Source organism: Urocitellus parryii, chromosome 15 (genome assembly GCF_045843805.1).
Source record: "Urocitellus parryii isolate mUroPar1 chromosome 15, mUroPar1.hap1, whole genome shotgun sequence".
In the NCBI taxonomy this organism is placed as follows: domain Eukaryota; kingdom Metazoa; phylum Chordata; class Mammalia; order Rodentia; family Sciuridae; genus Urocitellus; species Urocitellus parryii.
Window position 1 is genome coordinate 7,268,868 of NC_135545.1, and position 12,879 is coordinate 7,281,746.

The window sequence follows — 12,879 nt, forward strand, 5'->3', positions numbered from 1 at the left end:
AAGGGATGGGAAAGGGACCAGCTGCCCAGAGAGCTCCTGGAAGGACAAGCAGGGGAATGGTTTTCTCAGATTATCACCCTTAGGTGGGGATCTACCCGCCCACTTGTGCCCCAGGCCTCTGGGCTCTCAGAACCTGTTTCCACCCCCGCCTCAACCTGACAGCTCCCGCTCCGACCTGTTTTAAGGATTGGAAGTGTGGGCTGGCAAAGGGGCCTGAGGAGTGGGTAAGCAGAGATCAAAGTGGGGGCGCTAGTGGGTGGGAGCCACTACTCCCCCTAGGAAGATAATATGGCCTCCCCTCTTCCCCCAGCTTGTCAAGTCCCTAGCCCCATCCTTTTTTTCCAATGACTCTTCTTTCCCACACCCCTGCCTTGGGCCTGCAATGTCCTCTCCCTGGGCTTGTCCATAGGGCCGAGTCTAGCTCCATAGGGTCCCAGAAGAGACCTGCCCCCTTCCCTGTTCAGTGTCCTTCCATAGCTTCCCCGAGCTCTGGGGATATTGCCTGGTTGGATGTGGCAACAAAGGCCCTGCATGGCCTGGGCAGCTGTTTCAACTTCTCAAATCACTTGATTTTCTAGCAACTCTGAACCATATACTACTCCTCAAACTGGACTGGCTGTTCCCATCTCTGGTCTTTGCCTGGGACACCCTTCTTGCCTTCCTGTCTCTGCTCCTCTGGCTGAATGAGGTGCTGCGTCTGGCTCCCAGATGGCCCCAGCAGCTGACATTCTTGCAATTTTATCCTGTATTTGGACCACTGTCCTTTCAAAACAGTTTGACCCTGTCTCTCTCCTGCTCCTAGCCTTTGATGGATCCCTAGTGCCTCCAGATTAAGCCCCAGCCTTTCAGGCTGGAAAAACACACAGAGGTGTCTGAAGCTCCTTGCCTATTTTTTGTCACTATTTCTTTCACTAGCCCACCTCAGGTCCCTTGCCCTCCATGGGCCATGGGAACTCAGCATTGTCCTCTGAACCTGCTGCTCTCCAGGTTCCAGCTCAGTATGACCCCTGGTCCCCTGGGCCCAGACCCACCCCACCCTTCTCCTTGTTCAAGTCCAATCCTGCCTCACAGGCCCCTGAGGAGCCTTTAGAGGTCCCTGAGAGCTAGGGACTCTTTCCCCTGTGCCTGAAAGTGCTGTCCCTCCTCTATTATAACCAGTTGACCTACCCATTAGTCTGAACTCCAGGACACTTTCAGGAGAAAAAGGGACATCATTAGCAGTTAAACCACACCACGAGCCCCTGGGGCTGAAGGGGACACCCTGGGCCAAGGCCAAAGATGGGAGGAGGGTGCTGTGTCCACCCCTGAGCTGCTTGGCTCTTCTCTCCTCACCAAGTGCTCCCAAGACCCTGCTCTCCCTGCTCCAGACACGATCCGGCACTGCACACTTCTCCGAAGCTTTTAGAAGGTTCTAGAAAATGAGGGGTCTTTACAGAGAGACCTCTCCAGGAATCCTGGAGGGGGCAGAAGGGGCCAGGGCCATGTCCCTGCAAGTGTACCAACAGGCCCTGGAGCTCCACAGGGCCCGGGGACAAGCTCCCGAGGGAGCAGGGAGGCCATGTCCTCCATACACTGGAAGCCTGGGACCTGGGTGGAGGGCAGCAGGAGGTCCCGGGAGGCATTCTGGAGAGGAAAGTCTTGGCTGGACTTCATGGGGTCTCTGATTGGATTTTTTTTTGGGGGGGCTCTGGATTTCTGGGAAGTCCCTGCATTTCTGACTGGATTTCTGGGTCTTGGGAGGGAATTTGCAGGATTTCACAAGTCTGCCAGAATTTCTAGAAGATTCTGACAGGATTTCAGGGGTCACCAGCAATATTTCCTACGAGGTTCCTTTTAGCACTTGAGGAGGTTTGGTCAGGCTTTCACAAGAGGCCTTTTAACAGAATTCGGAAGGTGCTGGTATTGGGGAACCTGTCCTATGTTTGGGGGAGCCTTGCCAGGATTTCAGGCGGACTACGAAAGGGTTACTCTGGATAACCTTGCTGCACGCAGGGCGTACCTGGAGTCGTGTCCCAGTCTCGGAACACGGCTGGAGGCCACGAACCACGAACGGCAGTTGCGCGTGGTGGGGGAGAAGTGCGCGTGCAGCTTTCCCGCCAGAAACTCAAAGAGGCGGGGCGGTTCCGAGAAGGGCGGCGTCTAAGCCCCGCCCCGTCCGGACTCCTCCCGACGCAGGCGCACACCGCGGGCCGGCGCCGGCTCGCTCTAGTCAGTTACCTGTAAAGCTGTGGGTGCGCATGCGTAAGGGTGTCCAGGGCCTGTGGTACTTGCGCGGCGCGCGACTCCTGCGGGGTCTGTGGCGGGTGGGGCGAAGGGTAGGTGGTTGTGTGGCTTGCTCTGCTGTGTCCCTTTCTGCCTTGAGCATTGGTGAAATAGGGCCGAGTAGCGGAGAGTTGGACTGAGGGATTCTGTGTCCATCCCCCAACAAGCCGGGCTCTTTTTGCCCTGTATTCCGTGCCTGGTCGCCCTGCACCGTCACAATGATGTCTAGCCTCACCTTAACCCAGTCCATTCCTGGGCCCTTTTATGACTCCAGTCACACTGTATTAATAGGTCCCTGTAGGCTTCTTTCTTAAACCATTTATTCCTTTTTTTTTTGGGGGGGGGGGAACCAAAAAAAAAAAACCTTAGATTTTATGGGTAGACAAATGTCCCATCGAAGGACTGGGTACGTGGTTCAGTGGTGGACTGCATGAAGCCCTGGGTTCTATCTCCACCACTGCGCGTGCACAAACACACAAACACACACACACACAGTCCCATCCACTCTGCCCCCTTGCTAGGTTAGACTCTGAGAAAGAATCCTCTTGTTAATCCAACCATCAGACCAGCTGTCACTTCTTCAGAAAGCCCTTTTCCTGATGCACTGTCCACTTACTCTGTGGTAGCCGTCCTCCTGACATGTTTCATCTATTTGGGTATCTACCATCCCAGATCCTACTCCCCTAGTTCTGTTCTGTGCATGAGGAGACTGGGAACTATAACAGGCCTGGCCTATTGTAGGCGCTTAAAAAGTTTTGTTGGAATGAATGAATGAGTGAAATTCAGGCCTCTTAACTACTGGGCAGTGAAAGTGATGATAAGGCAGTAGGCCTGAAGTCAGATATTCTTGGGTTTGAATTTTGGCTCCATCTCTTACTAGCTGTGACCTTGACATAATAGTTTACCCTTTCTGAGTTTTCTTACCAGAAATGGAAATCTTGATGACTTGTTAAGGTGGTAATCAAAGGCTTATAGAACTTCTTGTTAATTTGTAGTTATTATTTTGAATATCAGATGGTGCTTTGTTATAAAACCTGGAAAAGGAACCTGTTTGGGCAGGTGGTGTGTCCAGTGGTTAAAAAGGTGAGATGATGAATCAGGCAAACCTAGTGCCATTGCTGTGTGACCTTGATGGGTGACATTACCTTTCTGAACCCCAGTTTCTCTAAACTGGGACAAATATCCACCTCATGAGGTCTTGCATGAGTTCAATAAGAATACATGTCATGTGATTTCTCAATATATACTGCAAGTATATGGAACCCCTTAGCTTTCTCTTCTTCTTCTTTTTTTAGTTATTGATGGACCTTTATTTTATTCACTTATTTATATGCAGTGCTGAGAATCGAACCCAGTGCCTCACACACGCAATGCAAGCATTCTAGCACTGAGCCCCTTTATTATTATTCTATCATTCATTCTGTTTATTCCTTCAGTTTTTCTTCTCCTTTTCTTTCTCTTTTGAGATCAGGCTTATTTTGTAAAATCTGGAAAAAAATGTTTTTAGAATAGTTGTAACATACATAAAGTGATAAATCTTAAGTTATGGCTCAATGGGATTTTTATAGAATAGTGTATTAATGAAATACTACCTGTGCATGTAAACACACACATGTGAATACACACACACACACACACACACACACACACACACACAGTATTGTCCATAGCCCAGAAGCTTTCCTCACACCTTCTTTTAATTAATCATTACTCTCCAAAGGTAACCACTTTTTTTTCTTTTTTTGTGTTGGGGATCAACCCAGGGACTTGTGCATGAAGACAAGCACTCTACCAACTGAGCTATATCCCCAGCCCCAAAGGTAACTACCTTTTATTATGGCTTCTTTTGCTCAACATTGTGAATTCATTATGTAGCATGGTAGATCATTCTTTCCATTGTTGTATAATATTCCAAGGTATGACTATGCCACTACTTAACCATTTTACTCATGATGGATGTTAGGTTATTTTGATTTTTTTGGCCATTATAATACTGTTGCTATGAATTATTTATTTAGACCTTTAAAATTTATCTCGGGAATGTCTCATAGTTTTCTTTTTAGACTAAGCACATTTTTTGTTAATTTAATCCTAGGCATTTTATCTTGTATGCTATTGTTCCTTTTAAAATTTTTTGATAAGTTATTTTTATTCCTGAAGTTTAGGGATATAATTGATTTTTTGGTATGTTGAGGCCATATTCAACAATCTTGATAAATTTACTAATTCTAATAATTTATTTGTAAATTATTTTGGATTTTCCATATATATGTAATCATGTCTCCCATGAAAATGGCTATTTTTTCTCTTTTCTTTCTTTTTTCTTCTTTCTATTTCTTTTTCGGTATTGGGTATTATACCCAGAAACATTTCATCACTAAGCTACCTCTTCAACCCTTTATATATATATATATATATATATATATATATATATATATATATACACACACACACACACACACACACACACACATATATATATATATATATATATATATATATATATTTTTTTTTTTTTTTAATTTCCATATAGGATATCTCTTAAGTTGCTTAGGTTGACGTTGAACTAGCAAACTTCCTGCCTTGGTCTCCTGAGTAGTTGGGATATGGGCATGTGTCATGTACCTGACTTGTATAATATTTTTGTTTATGGTTTATACTTAATAATTGGGTGATACTTTTTTAGTTGTAGATTGACACAATATCTTTATTTATTTATTTTTATGTGGTGCTGAGGACTGAACTCAGTACCTCACATGTGTAAGGCAGGAACTCTACCACAGAGCTACAGCCCCATCCCTGGATGATATTTTTGATGAGTAAAGAAGTTCGTATTACTTCATTAATTATTACACTTAGGTTATTTGCCCCTGCAAGTAGAACAACATAAACACTCAATATCATCCAAAAGCTCCACATGATTTTTTTATGATCTTTTTTCCACCGATAACTGTGCTCTGTCGGCCCTGGCCTCCTTACTTTTGCTCAAGCCAAATCATTTCTGACCTCAGGGCCTTTGTGTTTACTGTTTCTTTCTTTCTTTTTTTTTTTTTAAAGTGAATTAATTTTATTTTTTTTTTAAAGAGAGAGGGAGGGAGGGAGGGAGAGAGAGAGAATTTTAATATTTATTTTTTAGTTTTCGGCGGACACAACATCTTTGTTAGTATGTGGGTGCTGAGGATAGAACCCGGGCCGCACGCATGCCAGACGAGCGCGCTACCGCTTGAGCCACATCCCCAGCCCGTGTTTACTGTTTCTTCAGCCTGAAAATCTTTTCCTCCAGAATTTCCCGAGATAGAATTCATCTCATTCCTTCGTTTCAGTCTCTGCTCATATGTCAGAGTGTCCTTCTTTGACCATTCTTTCTGTAAAGACCTCGCCCTTGAATTTCCTTTTTGCCTCACACTGTGTTATCATATACAGCATTCATCCTCACTCAGTATGTATTATGGTCTATCTCCTCTACTGAATCCACTGAAGCTGGATGTTGCTGTGTTCACAGCTTAATATTCAGTGCCTGAAACAGTGTTGGGAGTTCAATAAATATTTGTTGAGTAAATGAATGTTGGCTAGGGTTGTGGCTCAGTGGTAGAGCACTTGCCTGGCATGTGTGAAGCACTGGGTTTGATCCTTAACACCACATAAAAATGAAACAAATAAAATAAAGATATGCTGTTCATCTACAACTACAAAAAATAATAAAAAAGGGCTGGGGATGTAGCTCAGTGGTAAAGCACCCCTGGATTCAATCCCCAATACTAAAATAATAATAAAAATAATAAAAGTCAGGGTTGGGGTGGTGGCTCAGTGGTAGAGGTTTGCCTAGCATGTGTGAGGCCCTGGGTTCAATCCACAGCACCACATATAAATAAATAAAATAAAGGTATTGTGTCCAACTACAACTAAAAAATAAAAATCAAAAATAATAAAAGTTTAAAAAATTCTGTTATGAACACCTTCTTTAAAAAACAACAACAACAACACCCCCCCCCAAAAAAAAAAAAATAGAATGACACGAGGAAACACCAGCCCTGGATAACCAAGTAGATATTGGGGCTCTCACTTGAAGCCACTGGGAGGAAGATGCTGAGATCAGTCTTTGATGTGACTGGGCCATCCTGTGGGGTTTTCTTGGAGGATTTAAAGTCCAAGAGAGATGAGTATTTCTGTTCTTTATCCTTTACTGCTTTCTTCCTCTAGTTGGTCTAAGTTAGGCCTTTAAGGATCCTGAGCAGGGGCTGGGGATGTGGCTCAAGCGGTAGCACGCTCGCCTGGCATGCGTGCAGCCCGGGTTCGATCCTCAGCACCACATACAAACAAAGTTGTTGTGTCCGCCAAAAACTAAAAAAAAAAAAAAAAAAAGGATCCTGAGCACTAAAAGGACTGAGGTTGCCCTATTCCTGTACCCCTGCACAAGAGAACATAATAATGTAAGGTGGATACTAGTTGCTAATGAAGTCCTAAATGCAAAGGGTAAAACCCTAAAGTTAATAAAAGAAAATGTAGGGCAGTTGCTATGTTTTGAACACGTACCCCCAAAATCATGTGCTGGAAGCTTAATCCCCAATGAACAGTGTTGAGTGGAAACTTTAGGAGGTCATTAGGTCGTGCCCGCCCCCACCATGCAATAAGGCTTCTATCAGGAGTGGGTTAGTTACAAAAGGGATAGGGAGTTGGGCGTCCTCTTCTCCCAGTCTCACACACACCCACTTTGGCTTCTTCTTCTTTGGCATATCCTATAACCCAATAAAGCGTTGTCGTTGAGAGGGTGGAGAAGTCAAATGTGGCAAAGATTAGCCCCAGGGTCTCATGCAGCCATGGATTGGATGGATGTCATGTCAGTGCTCCATAAATAATTTTTTAAAATAATGCTAGAAAATTTTAAAAAATAATGCTAGAGATCAAATCCAGAGTCTCATGCTTGGTAGGCAAACTCTTTGCCACTGAGCCACATCCCCAGCCCTGAGGATGAATCTTGAAGATGGTGCTGGGAGAAAAAAAAAGCCCCATCAAATGAGATATGTAATACCACTAATGTAGATTAAATATACACACATAATAAGGCATAAACACAATATGCAAGAGTATTTATTTTTACAAATTTTATAGTGCCCACCCCCTAAAATTCATATGTTTAAAGCCCTAGCCTCAGATGTAACTGTATTTAGAAATAAGGTTTTTATTTTTTAATTTTTAATTTTTATTTTTTTAAGAGAGAGTGAGAGAGGGAGAGAGAGAAAGAGAGAGAGAGAATTTTTAAAATATTTATTTTTTAGTTATCGGCGGACACAACATCTTTGTTTGTATGTGGTGCTGAGAATCGAACCCGGGCCGCACGCATGCCAGGTGAGCGCGCTACCGCTTGAGCCACATCCCCAGCCCCTAGAAATAAGGTTTTTAAAGAAATAATTAAAATAAAATGAGTTTCCTAGGGTAGACCCTAATACAATTTAACTGGTGTCCCTCTAAGAGGAAAAAATTTGGCACAGGTATGTATATACACATAAAAGAGACCACAAGAAGAGAGAGTGAGAATACAGCCAAGTAGAGATACCTCAGAAGCAACCAAATGTCCTTGATCTTGGTCTTCTAGGTCCCCAACAGATTATAATTTTTTAGGACACCTAGTCCATGGGTTTGCTCTGGCAGCCCTAGCAAACAAATACACTTGTCAAAGACACACATCAACAGAATATATATTTGTTAATGGCACAGAGGTGAATGGGGAAAGTGAACGTTTCATCAAGTTCTGATGTTCCCCATGAGGACCATATTGATATGTTTTTTTGAATTACTAAATATATAATTTCAAAAAAAGGTCACTTTTATTTATACATGTGCATTCCTGGGTTCCTGAGTATGCCCATCTGTCTGTGGGGTGATCCAACCCTGAAACTGGGTTTCAGTAGAGAAAGCTGTGTCTGGGTCCTCTGTGGGACTCGGTACTGGGAGACCCAGATCTGCCTTCTGGATGGTAGGCCATGGTGGGGGAGTCTCACAGGGTAGAGCAGATATTCTGGGGAAGGACAAAGTGGGCAGGCCTCCAGAGATAGGGTCCCATGACTTTCAGGTTTGACTGAGGCATCAGGCATAGCAGAGATGGAGTCTGAGTTAGGTATTATTTTTCATGGCTCCAACAAAATACCCATGGGTATTTAATAAAGATATACCCAAGTATGGGTATTTAATAAAGAAAATTTTGTTTAACTCATAGTTTTGGAGGCTAAAAGTCCAAATTACATGGCTATGGTTCTGGTAAGGGCCCCTTTCACTGCAGCACATCATGGTCAGAATGTGTTTAAAGAGGGCAACATCACATGGTGAGACTGGAAGCCAGGGAGTAGACAGAGGCCAGCCTCACTCTTTCAACAACAGCCCAGTCTTGCAGAACTAAGAGGGTCCATGTGAACTACTAAATCTCTTTCAAGGGCAGTGGCCCAAACGACCTGATCATCTTCCATTAGGTCCCGTCTCTCAAAGGCCCACCACCTCTTTATTGTCTCGAGCCATCCGTGGGCTGTGTGTGTGAGCTATGCACATTTGAGTGTATGAGTGGACTGGCCTGACATTACTGCCTGATTGGGCTGTGTGACATATGTGTGCTTTTTTTCTTGCTCTGCCTGTGATCCCACACAGCACTTGAGATGGGTGTGGCTTTCTAAGATGTCAGCCAATCTGCTGACCACAAGACATCACCCAGCAAGACTTCACCTGTCAAAACCCAATCCCTCGCCTTATTTGGGAGGAACTTTCTACCAAATGGCTTTTTCCCATAAAGAAGGGAGTTTCAGTTTGTGCTTGCTCTCTTGCCTCTTGCCTCCCTAGCTCCCCTTGCCCTCCAGCATGGGAGCAGAGGTCTCATGGCCATCCTGACCCTAAAAAAAGGTATTTCTGTGTTTGTATGGTTTTTTACTTGCCAGCCCAGCCAGCTGGTGACACTTTATGCAGCCGCAATGGGAACCAATGTGAACTCTTGGGGGACAAATCATATCCAAACAGACAGGGATACAGAGAGAAACAAGAAGCCACAGATGGAATTGGTATGTAAAATGAAAGTCAGGGAATGAAAGGAAAGAGATGAACGATAACACAGTCAGTACCTGAGGTAGGCAGAATAATGGTCCTCCAAAGGTGACTGCCCTCTAAGTCCTGAAAGCCTGGGAATATGCTGTCCAGGTCCAATTCCAAGAGCCCTGAAAACAGAGAACTGTCTCTTGCTGGAAGAGGAAGAGAAGGCATACTAGAGACAGGGTAGGAGGGGAAGGGAGAGGGATTTCAAGTATGAGATTGGATTGCCAGGTCTGAGATGTTGGTAAACCTGACAGAACTGGAGAAAGGCTTCTTCTCAGTTAGGTGACACCCAGCTACCAGTGAAGACACACGCAGGTCTCAGTCCCAGAAACCCAAGTGTGGAGAGTTATTCCATGGCCTATCAAACAGTAGTTTTCAGGCTGAGCTTGGTGGCACACAGCTGTAATCCCAGCAGTGCAGGAGGATCACGAGTTCAAGACCAGCCTCAACAACTTAGCGAAGCCCTAAGCAACTCAGTGAGATCTTGCCTCTAAATAAAAATATAAAAAAGGGCTGAGGATGTGGCTGAGTGGTTAAGCAGTCTTGGGTTTAACAATAACAACAACAAAGAAAAAAACAACAGTTTTCAGGCTGTGCTTAACACAGAGTTACTCCATTTTATAAAGCAGTAATGTGCCATGAGTTACTCCACTTTGAGTAACTCCACAGGTGCCAAGGTAGCATGACTCTACAACTTATTTATGCAAGTAAACAAACAATACTTGATAACTTGTGTCAATTTACCAAATTAAATCATGAGCACATGTAAAAAAAAAAAAAACAGACAATAGCTTGTCAACCTAATCAAACATAACCATCTCATTTAAGATCCATAAAATAGGGCTGGGGATGTGGCTCAAGCGGTAGCGCGCTCGCCTGGCATGCATGTGGCCCGGGTTCGATCCTCAGCACCACATACCAACAAAGATGTTGTGTCTGCCAAAAACTGAAAAATAAATGTTAAAATTTTTAAAAAAAAGATCCATAAAATAAAGTGTATCCCAAGAATAGACACAGTGGCACCCTGACCATGTCACCTGTTTACTTGTCTTGAATCTTGTACAAGAAAATTGCAACATGGATGAACCTCTAGCTCTCTGACCCTGGGTTTCAGCTCATGAGAGGTTTATGCTACTGGTGACAGTAATGCATGACTCCTCACTTCAAGCTAACACTTCAGGCTGACATTGTAGTAACTGTCATCCATTTGAATTCTTTCCTTTTCATCTCTATTGAATTGTTTGGTTAAAACCCTTGTATGTCATTCCTCATGAAATTCATTTGGAAAAAAAAGAGACCCCCAAATAGCCAAAGCAATCCTTAACAAGAAGAGTGAAAGAGGGGGCGTCACAATACTAGGCCTTAAACTGTACTACAAAGCTCTAGAAACAAAAATGGCATGGTATTGGCACCAAAATAGACATGTAAGCCAGTGTTACAGAATAGAAGACAGAGTCAAACCCACATAAACACAATTATCTCATCTTGGACAAAGGTGCCAAAAACACACATTGGAGAACAAATAGCCTCTTCAACAAATGGTGCTGGGAAAACTGGAAAGCCATATGTAGCAAAATGAAACTAAACCCCTATCTTTTTAAATAAATTAAAAAAAATTTTTTAATTCATATGTGATGCTGAGAATCGAACCCAGTGCCTCGCACATGCCAGGCAAGTGCTCTACCACTGAGCCACAACCCCAGCTCCTAAACTCCTATCTTTCACCATGCATAAAACTCAACTCAAAGTGGATCAAGCACCTAGGGATTAGACCAGAGACCGTATGCCTAATAGAAAAAAAAGTAGGCCCAAATCTTCATCATGTTGGATTAAGCCCCAACTTCCTTACCAAGACCTCTAAAGGACAAGAAATAAAATCAAGAATCAATAAATGGGATGGATTTAAACTAAGAAGCTTCTTCTCAGCAAAAGAAACAATGAGGTGAACCGAGAGCCTACATTTTGGGAGCAAATTTTTGCCACATGCACATCAGATTGATCACTAATCTCTAGGATATATATATAAGAACTCAAAAAACTTAACACCAAACAAACAAACAAACAACCCAATCAATAAATGGGCTAAGGAGCTAAACAGACACTTCACAGAAGAAGATATACAATTGATCAACTCAATATATGAAAAAAATGTTCAATATCTCTAGTAATTAGAGAAATGCAAATCAAAACTACTCTAAGATTGCATCTTACTCCAGTCAGAATGGCATTTATCAAGAATACAAACAACAATAAGTGTTGGCGAGGATGTGGGGAAAAAGGCACACTCATACAATGCTGGTGGGACTGCAAATTGGTGCTGCCAATCTTAGAAAACTTGGAATGGAATCACCATTTGACCCAGCTATCCCACTCTTTGGTCTATATCCAAAGGACTTAAAAACAGCATACTACAGTGATGAAGCCACATCAATGTTCATAACAGCACAATTCATAATAGCTAAACTGTGGAACCAACCTAGATGCCCTTCAATAGATGAATGGATAAAGAAACTGTGGGGCTGGAATTGTGGCTCAAGGGTATAGTGCTCGCCTAGCATGCTTGAGGTACTGGGTTCTATCCTCAGCACCACATAAAAACAAAGATATTGTGTCCACCTAGAACTAAAAAATAAATATTAAAAAAATATAGTGTTCCACCTAAAACTAAAAAAATATTAAAAAAAGAAACTGTGGTATATATACACAATGGAGTATCATCCAGCAATAAAAGAGAATAAAATTATGGTATTTGCAGGTAAATGGATGGAGTTAGAGAATATCATGCTCAGTGACGTAAGCCAATCTCAAAAAAAAAAAAAAAAGGCTGAATGTTTTATCTGATAAGTGGATGCTAATCCATAATGGGGATGGCATGGGATGAATGGAGGAACTTTGTTTGGGGCAAAGGGAAGTGGGGGGGTGGGGGCATCGGGATAGGAAAGATGGTGGAATGAGACAGTCATCATTAACCTAGGTACATGTATGATTGCACGAATGGTGTGACCCTACTTTGGGACAACCAGAGAAGTGAAAAATTCTGCTCTATTTATGTACAATGAATCGAAGAGCATTCTGCTATCATGTATAACTGATAATAAATTTTAAAAAAACCTTGTCTGACCACCTAAGATGACTCTTTCTATTCATATCTAGGGACAGTCTCTGTTCTGGGCACAGCATCCTGAAACCCTATGGTTGCCTTAATCCTTCCTTAGTCTTTCTGTAACCCACACCATTGTGTGAAGTATGATGTGTGACCTGAGTGTTACAGATATTAGAAATTAAGCTTGGAATTGAATAAAAGAATGCATAATTGCCTTGATCATGACACCAAGGGAACCATGAGTATTTTTTGTGAATTAAAGTTGATGTAGCCAGTTAATTTACTCTTTTTTTAAAAAAATTTTTAGTTTAGATGGATATAGTACCTTTATTTTTTGTGTGTACTGAAGATGGAACCCAGTGCTCCACCATGTGAGGCAAGAGCTCTATCACTGAGCTACAACCCCAGCCCCTGTTAACTTATTATTTCATAAATTCTGACGT